Raw genomic sequence first — 12,263 nt, forward strand, 5'->3', positions numbered from 1 at the left:
ATAAATTAAATATCTTTTTAACCCAAGTAAAAGTGAACCAGCTTCGATCGCCACGTTGAGAGCTATGAAGGTCAAATGGGACTACAAACAAGTTGATTTCCCATTTGGTAGCAGTTAGGCGATCGAATAATATCGTATGATTATGTCGTTAATGAGAGAGAGGTCGCGGGTGTTAACTTATATATATTCCTTAATACTTTGAACATATTTGGAATTCTCAAATCTTTAATATCGTAACTAAATTTTTTTGTTTTCTTTATTTATCCATATACTAAAGAACACTGTGTGCAGTAATTTTGAAAGTCATACAGTTAACTTTATACATGGGGAGGGCATTTTATCTCCAACTCATGTAATATCTCTCTAATTACGGGCTTCATATGCATTCTTCACTTATTGAGCTTATTAACTTTACAAGAAGGACGTTTTAATTGTTGAATAATTGTTTTACTTGTATATGTGATAATATTTTTATTATTGATTTTTTTACTTTGTTATAATATTTTTGTGCGTATTTATTTACAAAAATAGTATTTTATATACATAAATACATTCCATGTAAAATCGCCAATTAATATATGTAGTTGTATTGCACCGTTGACGTAAACGCTTCAAATTCCTTAACAAATACTTAATGTGATGCATCCTATCGCTAAATAGTATAACATCCATTAACTTAGGGAAAGTTTAGGCACAAAAACTTCCAAACAGGCAGGTGGAGGATGTCCATTATACTTTCTGTATGCCAAATAGTAAAATAGTGGGGTCCAACCATAATACACTGTTTTCTTCGCGATTACCCAGATGAACCATAATGTGTTACGTACAATTACTTTGAACGGCATTCTGCAAAACAAACAATAAATTTATTTAAATTTTTAATTTCAAATTAATATTTTAGAGCAGCGATATGTTAAGATAGTTTTTAACTACATAAAATTATCTTTTAGGGAATATTAAATATTAAAAATTTCAATAATGTCAATGATAACTTGAATACACATGTATTATGTATTATTCAAAATTTATATGCATTGCATTTACACAAGGATTAGGCAATTTTAGGAACGTAATATCTGAAACTGATATGGTTTTTAATATAAATTAAAAATATAGATATAGGTACATATGTAGAAAATTTCGATTATAATTTGGTCACGTGACGAGGCACAAAAAGCCTTGTCAAAATAGTGTTGCTCAGTAACAAATATTAGAAATATATGTATTTTTATGTTGAAATGCGAGAAAAATATTAACTTTTAAATTCAGGAAAAAAAATGTACCAAAATAATATTAAAGTATAAGTACTAAATTACAAATTTTGATATGGCACCCTGTATAAAATGTTTTTTGATCATGACCAAAAATATATTAAATTTGCTATGCCCATTCATTATGTACTTGTTGTCTGCTGCAGTCAACTATGTTATATGGCATGCAGAAGTCAGCGACTGTAGCTTTATGGTGGTTTTTGCAACCGGATAACATTTTTATTATGCAATAATATTAACGTGACCTATAATAAATAAAATTTGCATCTATGGACCCTAATAGGTACCAATACTATAGAACGTCTTGTCTAGCTAATAAAAAAATTACTATATTTTTCAATGATTTATTTATTCCAGAACTTGTAAAATATATGAAAAAAGTTGGTTCATCTTTTACTGCTTATTATTATTGAACAAGTCATAATTTCCAATTTAATATGGATTACAGAACGTGACTCCTAAAATACCATGTAGTATATCACAAAATCATATAATAATATCAAATATCAAAATTAAAACTATAGTAATAAATTATTTTGACTTCCAAAAATTTTTCAATAAAAGTAGATGAAGGATGTCGATAATACACTATATAAGCTATCAAGGAACTTTTCGACTTGAGTCGAATAAATTACCATACAGTTTTTGAATCAAACTAATACATTATAGTCAGGTGTTGTAAAAAGGTTGGTCAGAAAGTGTGCTTAATGGAAATGGTACTGCAAACACAACACTAATTTCAATAACTCTTTAGTTTGCTCATAATCTTGGTGGACATTGTTTCCTTAATGTCAGCTAAGCAGACATTAAGGAAACGATTAAAAAGTGAGGAAGCAGCATAGAGTATGGTTAGTAAGAATTTAAAAGATGCCTACTAGTATTCAAAAGGAATTCGATTCGATTATTTGACAGTTAATAACATTTACAACGATGTTTTTTATTTTTTTTAGTTTAAAGAAACTCTACTTCGAAATAAGAAACAAAAACAGAAAAAAATTTGAATATTCAAAATTAGCTTCGCTGATACATATTTAGCTATCAATAGATCTATGACCGTTTAATTTATTTACAATCACAATTACCTTAAAAGTTGATAACTGACTATATTGCAATACGTAATGGGACTTCATTACAGGAGTAAAAGAAATAATTCTCAAATAATATAAACGGCTTTCAGTAACTAAACATAGTACATCAAAAATCGTTTGAAGCCAGTAAAGTAAAAAAATGTTTTGCATTCTCGAAGATAATATGTATCTATACAGATTGTATAACTATTCACATCTGTCTTTTAGAGTTTATATATAACTAATTTATTATAATTCATCCTTATTATTCATCACTGCTATTTAACGGGTTATCATGGACTGTTTTATCACCTTAACAAAATGGGTCTGTTCGAAAAGATAGATTGTCGACACTGTTTACAAGCAGACTAGACTTCCAGTCACATTCTCTGTGACTATTCAGCCTTGATGTGTGACCAGGACGTCAGTGGGTTCAAAATTACTTTCCCATTCTAACAGTAAGAGGTCCTCAACGGCTGACATGCATGTCTTCTATTAGATTAGGATCTGTAGCAGCACAAAAGATCAACTATGTTGTGGTGCTCCGCTCTGTTAGGAGCCGCTACCCTGTTTATTTCTATTCTTATTCTATTCTTATTATTCTATTCTTTTCTATTGTACATTTGAATAATTCCTACAAACAACATTAATGAGTTTATGAAAATTAAACGATCTCAAGATTCTAATCAGCTACAGCATTGTATTTTACAGTACAATGTCATGCATGACAATATGATTGCTTTGTCATCGGAAATTATGTCCCTTCCTTATAATATATAGAATGTAAAATTCAAAACCAATTATAGTACGTATTGAACACTAAACTAAGTTTAAAAACTTAGTAAACTGATAAACTGATATCACCGTTGTATTAACCAAGGACGGGCGTATATTTGGAAATGTTCTATTTGTCGGAGCATGTCTTTCGGTTTGAAAGATACTTTGTAGCAAGTAAAATTTAATTATAGACAAAATAAATTGAGCGAAAAAAACTAAAATGAAAGACAACAAATTAAAACTTTTCTTTCGCATATCGTATTTCAAAAGTAAAAAATGTGAAAAAGTGTAAAAAAGATATAAATAATAACAGCAGCGCAACATTTATGATAGTGAAATTCGCGAATTTTGGTATTTGGAGCACACCGTGAGGAGGCCATGAGTTCGGTTGCGCGTGGCTGTTCAAAAATACTTTTCGGTTTTTTTTTTCCTCAGTAGTTTATTTCATTTTTTCCATTTTTTCCATTTTGCAAGTGTGAAACAGTTTTCATTGTAACTACAATAAATTTAGAGTTATTCCCCCCTTTTCACACCAAATCGACTAACGTGTACCGCTCGCAGGCAATTAAAAGTATTAATATAATAAATAATTTTTATTTATTTTGCAATATGAAATACTTTTTCGAATTTTTATTTCTGAAATTTAATTTTATAATTACGATTTGCACACATTTTCATTTTCGGTTTAATTTATTGAAATTGGGTTTTCTCGAATTGCCATTGAAATATGATGACAAGTCACACCAACAAATATATGTAGAAATTAAATATTATTGCAATCATAACTAACATTTTAATTATTTGATGCAGATATAAATTATTTTAAATGGAATAGTAGAACAAATATATAATGTGTAGATCTTAGTTCTGGGTAAACTCGTCATTAAATTCTTGTGAACTTAAACCTCTCCAAACATAGTTAACATAATTTGCATATAACAAAAATTAATAATAATAGTTATAAATTAAAGAATATATAATTAGTTTATCTTTCGGTTCCTCAAATTATCAAATTCAATTTTCTTTTTTAAAGAATTATACAAATATGATTTTGAACAAGCTGAGAAAACTTTTCAAAGTACCATGGTACATTAGGACGAATGACATCCTTAGCGACCTCAAGATTGATCCGATCAAAAAATACATAAAGGATAGAGCCCTGAAATTATTTGCGAAAACTGACAGACTTACCAACACCGCGTTATCAAATCTCAGAATGGTTACAGGCTCCTTGGGGAGGTATGCGGATCTGAGGTCAATTATTGCTTAGTCTAATGAAGTGATAAACAATAATCCAGCCAAGGCGTAAAGTTGGGTTTTGAAAATACTTCAAGTTAAGAAAGAGTACATTGGCTCAAATAGCTTCAACATAAAAATATGGTTAATCACACGCTCAATGATCACTTTCGTTTTACAAGAGCTCAATGAAGACGCTGAATATAAACACCATTCAAAGATTCTTTTAGTTTTAAACGATTTCGATGAAGATATAGAATTCTTGATAACTATGATTTGAAATAGAAGCAAAGTGAATGGGTAAATTTTGCGGTCTTTAGAAAAAAAACATTGATGCAAGAACGAACAGCAATTGGTGTAGTATGAACGAAAAGCTATGATACGAGTAGTAATTCGAATTAGCGAATTACTATCAGTTTAGATAGTCTCGATATAAAAATATATCAAATTAGATTTTATTTTTAACTAGGCGCAATTGAATAAATAATAATTAAAAAAAAATTATGTATAGTAAAAAAATATTCAGCTCTTTTGATGAAATGAAAACCAAATAATTTTTATTGAAACCTTTCATTTTTTTCAGAACATAGCATACCTTCAAATTTCAAATTTGAATAGTTTAATTTTATACAAACCACGGGAATCTGATCTGATTACCTGATTATCAGATTAACTTTGCTTTAAACCCTCGAATGGTTTCAATAATTGAATAGTTGACTGTACTTCATTATGTACTACATAGTTCCAAATAGATTTAACTAGGAATTTCTTTAACAGGACTTTGTTTTCATTGAACAGCACAGATTTTATTCTAACTAAAATTTTAACTAACTAATTGCAATATTATATACTCGTAGAGTTAAGAAGGCCGAGAGAGAAACAATGAAAGAAAGGGTATATAATGACAAAGCGAGTAGAAATAGGAGTAGTAAGAACGAACGAGGAAAGTCAGTCAAGATAGTAAAAGAAATAGGCACATCTTTTACTAAAGGGATATTCTTTCAGTATTAGGCCTTTTCTTTCGTAAACATATTGCAAATGAACAACATAAAAAAAGCACTATTTTTGATAGCAATTCTGGAACAACCGAAAATTTTGTTAGGCTTACATATGCAATACACTTAAAAAAATTTAATGTTAAAGTTTCGAAAAAGAATTCCTTACAATTATGGGCAAAAATATTTTATTTTTTAAATGACTGTGAATAAAATTTGTATTTTTAGGCCCTAACAATCCTCAAGTCCACTTCTGGACTCTCAGGAAGATATGCTGATTTAAGGTCCGTCATCAACTAAAAGACAAATAAATGATATGATTTTTTTTTTAGCCTAGTTAAAGCCTAGTGTGGGGTACAAATAAGCCCCCCAACCATTATAGAGTAAAAGTGCGTAATAGCACTAACTGAAGAAGAAGAAGAATCAAGAATCAAGAAGTATTATTTGTCAAACATTTATTGACAGTTAACTGGAAATTTTGTATGTATCTTCAAAAATCGTTCATAATAAAAGAATTTTTAGTCTTGGTCTTGGCAACCATGCAATTTGAGCTGATTATTTGTTAAGCGGTTTCGAAAAAGTTGGACTAATTAAGCCAGCAGTGTTGTTGTTTCACATATTATTTTTAAAATAAGCGGTTGTTCTTTTGTGATATGTTTACAAAAGAAAACGCCTATAATTAACATTTAATTTAATATATTCCACGGAGAAAATGAATGCTTTTCATAATTTAATTATTTAAACAAGCTCGTTATTTTATTTTAAAATAAGGTTTTTAACAAAATTTTTCTTCAATTTATTTTCTAATATCTAAGTTTTTTAGTCCAGTTAGCTGTTATTTTGTTTTATTGTTTTTTCTAATTGTAACATTTTTAATGCAGTTAGCTGACAACAATTTTGGTTTAACTTTGCTGTTGAGTACAGCACAGCACAAAAGATTAACTATGGTCGCAGTGCTCCGCTCCGTTGGGAGCTGGTAGCCTGTTTATAACTATTTGGCTATTTAGTAGAATAGATATAGTAAAGAAAAGCTAAAAATTCAGTAAGAATATACAGTTCTCTTGCGGTACGTTTAAATTTTCTAAGGATTGTTGATAATGATGAATTAATGAGATGACTGATTTAAAATCAATATCAGACAATATTTTCCTATGGATTCGTATCTGTATCTGTTATAGTATCTGTATTTGTCTTGGCAACTATTAAATATTTGAAAATTCAATATTTTAACTTCATAGAACTATAAAAATTAAAAGAATTTTTAATTTAAGTGCTATAAAATAATAATAATAATTTTATAGTATCGTAATTGTAATTGTTAAACAAAATTTACTGCACTGTCAATTAGTTAATTGACATAAAATTTTTCTAAAAAAAATCATCTTTATATCATATATTATTAATTTTTTAATTTCTGTTCTCATAAAATTTAAATTATTTTCAATTATTTCTACTTGCCCACAATAATTGCGACAAAATCAAAAACTGAATTAAACCACATAGTTCCACCATTAAGCTAGAACGGATGCCGCAAATTTGGTCACATGTACCATATACGTTGCATACTTAGTTACATGTACATGTACGTACATATATTCCACACACTTTCATTCATATATGGCATAAGTCAGATACAAGATACAATACTAACACTCGGTGCTTATGCAGCCGAGTTCGTAAAGTGTAGGAGTCGACTCGCTGACTCGATGACTCGATGACTCGTACTCGCACTGCTGCCTTTTTCGATTTTATGAATGAAAATTACGTTTACATTGGCGTATCGTAGCGTGACACAACGTAACGTAAATGTAGTAAATATCGTTATTGAGCTGTTGTTGGTTTCGTTGTCGTTTGGATTTGAGGTTCAATTGTTGATTGCCTTTTGTAGTCAAAGTGCAAAAATGTATCTGTTGCTTGTGTCGTTCTCGAAACGTGAATGGATTTGTTTGTCTGCAAAACCTTGGATTATTGAGTCACTCATGAACAATTCACTCTAAGGCGAATACATTACTTTCATATACAATATATTGAACTTAAATCTTAAATGATTTTATAAGATTTAAAATCTATTTTAAAGCATTTTAGTTTATTTGTATAAATGTTAGAAATTGTATTTCTTCTTTTACGTTACGTGTACTTCAAAAATTCAAGTGCTGAAAATAAATACACTGTGTTACGTTCACTGTATTTATATTTTTGTTCATACATATGCACACCCACATCAATAATTTGGCTAAAATTCACCATCAAATTGTATATGTTTACCTTAAAAAATTTTTAAATTATTTTTCAAATGTGCTTATTGTATTTAATCGTATAATTTGAGTCGCACGTGTATCTCATTTTTACTTTGTCATACCTAAACTGTGTCAATTATGTTTAAACAATTTTTGTGAATTTTTTATTCTACGCTCTGCTATTTAATTACAATTATTGTGTAAGTTGATATGATAATACATTCTCACTTCGTTTACTGTGCTTTTGCATCTATAGGTACAATACACAACACACACAGATACGAGGAAAGTAAAATAGTTTCGTATTTATAATAGAAAAATATTTAGTTATTAGTAATATCTAACACAGTTATTGAAAAATATAATGTCTTATATTGCTTATATTTGATACCAAGGTTTAATGATCATAACCCGTATTTCATTCTATACGCAATGCACCATGTTTTTACTAGGAAATACTTTGGCCCACGTGTATATAGCACGATAATTATGTCAAAGCGGAAATGGCAGATATTATTATGATTTTAATACCATAAACCAATGATATTACCTCAGTTATTAGATCTGTAACTTAATTCTGGACAATAGACAGATTATTATAAATTTTAAAAAAATTATTGCTTAGTAATGGTCATTTTCGATAGGTAAATCTGAATTTAATCTAGATTTACTCTGAATCTGTCAAATTTTGTTACCCGATCGAACATTTTTAGAGTAATTCAAAGTTTTTGTAGTTATTTTAACAGATATTTATATTTTTCACAAATACATATTATATATCGAATCAAATCAGAGTTGATTAGTTTAGTCATATAAACCAGCTGTTAAATAATCCTGTAATCCTGATACTTTGGTAAAATATCTAAAGTGTTATAAATTAATCTCGGTTGTTATAGATTAATCTTTAGTGTTAGAAAGATTTACCAACCGAAACTAAAAATTGCTCTTCAGATTTACCAATTGAAAACGTCATCAGAATTTCATGACATGTACCCAAGTAAATTCGCGAATTGGGGTACCCAACTATCCCAGTAAGCCAAGTAAGTAATCGAACTGGTTTTTTGCTGAAACCCAAAAGGCTTTTCATTTCATTCCTTTTGAATTTAGGTCATACAGTTGCACTCATCTTGCAATCTTTGTTATTAGTCTACAAACCATTAGCTACCATGATAGTGTATTTTTCTATGAACACAGTTCACAGAAACAAGGTTTGTGTCGGTGAGCTATTTATTTATATATATGCATTTCAGAACTTCTTCTGAACAACTCATCTGCTTTCTTGGTCCTTTCAATATTGTCCAGGAAAACAGCAGAGGGAGTGTTTGTGATGTTTAAATCGTCATGAATTTGATTCATAGCTGCCTGACTTTCTACAAAGGTATTGATATTGAAAGGGCTGATTGTATTAGCTTGTATTTGCCTGGCTACTTTCCCAAACCATCTATGTGGACGGTTACATGTCACAGATCCCGAAACTCAGTTTTCTCTGATATGGTAATTAGTAACTCAACCCTATGGAATTTTAATTTACTCACGTCCCTTCCTTTTAATTTTATCCAAAATTGTATAGTATTCATAATTGATTGGTTTCTATTCCCTAGTTTTTTATAATTTTAGAATACAGTCTTTTATACACACCCATAGCGATGAAAGATGAATTAATATATTCAGGTTTTCTTAATAAGCACTTCTGAATGCCTCGGAAAAACTCAAGTACGTTAGTCTTTTCACTTGCCCAATACGAAACTGATTGCATTTTTTGACTAATGTCTGCCAACAGACACAATAGCTAATTGGTGTCGTTTTCCAAATGTTGTTGTACTAACGTAATGCACATCTTAGAAACGGAAAAGGAGAAGTGTACCTTTCTTCTGACGTGCCTAATGGAAGTTTTTCTGTTCAGAATCATAGCATTGCAGCGTTTATAACTCTGTTTTGAAGAATTGTGCTGATCCATGTCGCTATGAAGCCTTCGACCTTTTTTCCCTTAGCGCCTTTGGAATTTTTTTCGTGTTTCTGTTGTTATAGGCTTTCTCGATATCCAGGAATTGACCTGTCAATGGTGCCGATCACTTCATGAAGAGCTGTTTTCACTACCACTTATTCTAAATCCTAATATTGCCTTAAAGCGTTTATTATATATTCTGAATGCTATTATGTGATATTCTAACTTTCCGATTTATGGAAATTATGAGATTTAATAATATAAAAATTTATATATTTATCGAGATAGCATAAGCCTTTAATAAATATGGCAACCCCAATATGTTTCCTTAGATTATGCCGCGAATCTTTTCAGGAGATGTCAATTTACATTGCCGTTATGCACTTTAATTACTTGTTTATACTTATTTAAGTAGCCAACTTATTGGATCTTCACAACTTCATCTGGAAAACCAAATTGTTTAACAAGAATAGAATATAACAAAGGTTAGCAAGTCCGGCATAATCACAATGGAAGTGCTGATAACTGAGATGGCGCGAGCTGATATCAACCTAACCTAACCTATTTATACTTATAACATTGTAAGACTAGTTCCGATTGCCTGAGTATAGTAAGACGATATTTTATATACAATTACAGCAACACTCTCAAAATTGTTGGATCAGATTTTTAACAAGGTATTAATAAAAAAAAACTTACGTTCTGCAGAAAATGTTCAGTTCCTTTTGCCACCAAAATCAGTGCAGAAGTGTCCCAAGGTAGAGTTCTCTGTGATATTTTATATTTCACATGCAATCTACCTACTATGAATAGAATACATTGGGTTAAGATTACGTGGATAATATTCTTATATCAATATTAACCTGTTAATTGCTTTACTCAAGTATTTGTTAGACACGTTTTTTGTTGGACGTTTATTGTGCGGTTAATTAAAAATATTTTTCTTTATATTTTTTCTAGTCTAGTATGTCTTCTGAATAATACACTTTTTGGTTTTTTTTTATGTTGTTAATAAAGAAATTAATACAATAAAATTATCCTTCTTTATTTTAATAAGAATTTTTTAATAATATGTCTTTTTAAATATATGAAATACAATAATGTCATTTGATTAAAATCAGAACGCAGCTATAATAACTTTTTTTAATAAATTTTTTTGAAATTGTTTTTGACATTTTGGTTTACATACTAATTCAATAAAAATATCATTTGAATAATTGATAATTTTATTATCAAATAATTTAATAATATACACTAAGGTTAGTCTTAAGCCGCTGTATAATAATAATCACTTCAACCTCAAAAATAGAAAGTTTATGTAGAAAATTATATACACAAATAATTAAGCCAGCACTACTGTACTGATGTGTAACTTACAGCAAAGCCTCAAATACTGCCATAAAGCAATTACAAATAGCAATTACAAATAATTAAGATTCCTTGGCACATTAGAACAACAGACATGTATAAAGATCTAAGAATCGACTCAGTGAAAAAATATATCAAGGACGGAGCCCTAAAATTATTCACAAAAGTTGATACGTTGCCCAACCCCGCCCTAACTAACCTTTAGTTCACCACAGGACGCACAGGAAGATATGCTGATCTACGGTCCGTCATCAGTTAGAAGATAAATAAATGATAATGATTCTAGTACAGTTAAAGCTTGGTGTGGGGCAGGGGTAAACCCCTCAGCCACAAAAGAATAAAAGTGCGCAGTAGTACTAACTCAAATCACAACAACAACAACATAGATAATTTAACGTTAGTTATGACGGAATTAATTATTTTACTGAATAGAAATTAGTGTATTTGGTAGAGATGTTTCGAAAAGTAGTGAACTACAACAAAAATTCTTTCAATATAATTTTAATTAATTGAATTTTTCGCTGATCAGAAAGAATAATATAAAAGCAAAGAAAATATATGAATATAATTAATAAATTCAATTATTCTACAGCTGGTTTATAATTTCGTTCCAATATAACACAGCAAGTGAATTTGTTAATAAACTTTTACAGCAAACATTTGATACAGCAACAAAACTTCAGAAAAATGTGCGAACATAAAAGTCAAGTATGGCTTTAGGTCAGTAGGTTAAGGTGCGCTGACTCTGAACTTCAAATTTGGCAGGGTATGAGTTTAACCCTTGGAATTTGCAATCTCAAAAAATTATTCACGATTAATTAAATACAAGAAATAGGTCCAAGACCACTGATGATGAGTATTTGGCTTTACTCGAAACAGCTGTATGGTCAGCCAAAAATTCAAAAATTTTTCAATACGTTTACAGAATTGATAATAGTGTTTAATTAGTTATTATAATTGTGATCATTTTATAGTTTTAAAACCCAACCACTACCTTCCTTATTTTAGTCTTTATTTTATTTTAATTTATTTTATTTTATTTTATTTTATTTTTTTTTTTTTTATTTTATTTTATTTTATTTTATTTTATTTTATTTTATTTTATTTTATTTTATTTTATTTTATTTTATTTTATTTTATTTTATTTTATTTAAAAAGAGTTTTAGTATGTTGAAAAGTTACTCGTTGATTTTTTTATATATCTCGTTATATTTTCATATTTATTAATTAGTAATATTCAATTTTGATTTTTTATTTTGTAAAGGTTTCGAAAAGTAGTAAACTACAACAACAACAATTCTTTTAATATTATTTTTAATTAATTAAATTTTTGGTTAACAGCTATTTTGAGTATTGCCAAACACCCA

General features: G+C 29.1%; 1 long non-coding RNA gene across 1 annotated transcript; it reads right to left on the minus strand.

The window, feature by feature from the left end:
• Window positions 1-498: 498 nt before the first annotated feature.
• Window positions 499-10,481, minus strand: LOC119673474. The gene is made up of 3 exons (XR_005252057.1): window positions 10,392-10,481; window positions 10,228-10,331; window positions 499-846 (listed from the first exon to the last, which is right to left on the minus strand). It is a non-coding gene; the product is annotated as an uncharacterized LOC119673474 (long non-coding RNA).
• Window positions 10,482-12,263: the final 1,782 nt, after the last annotated feature.

This window comes from Teleopsis dalmanni, chromosome 1, assembly GCF_002237135.1.
Source record: "Teleopsis dalmanni isolate 2A chromosome 1, ASM223713v2, whole genome shotgun sequence".
In the NCBI taxonomy this organism is placed as follows: Eukaryota; Metazoa; Arthropoda; class Insecta; order Diptera; family Diopsidae; genus Teleopsis; species Teleopsis dalmanni.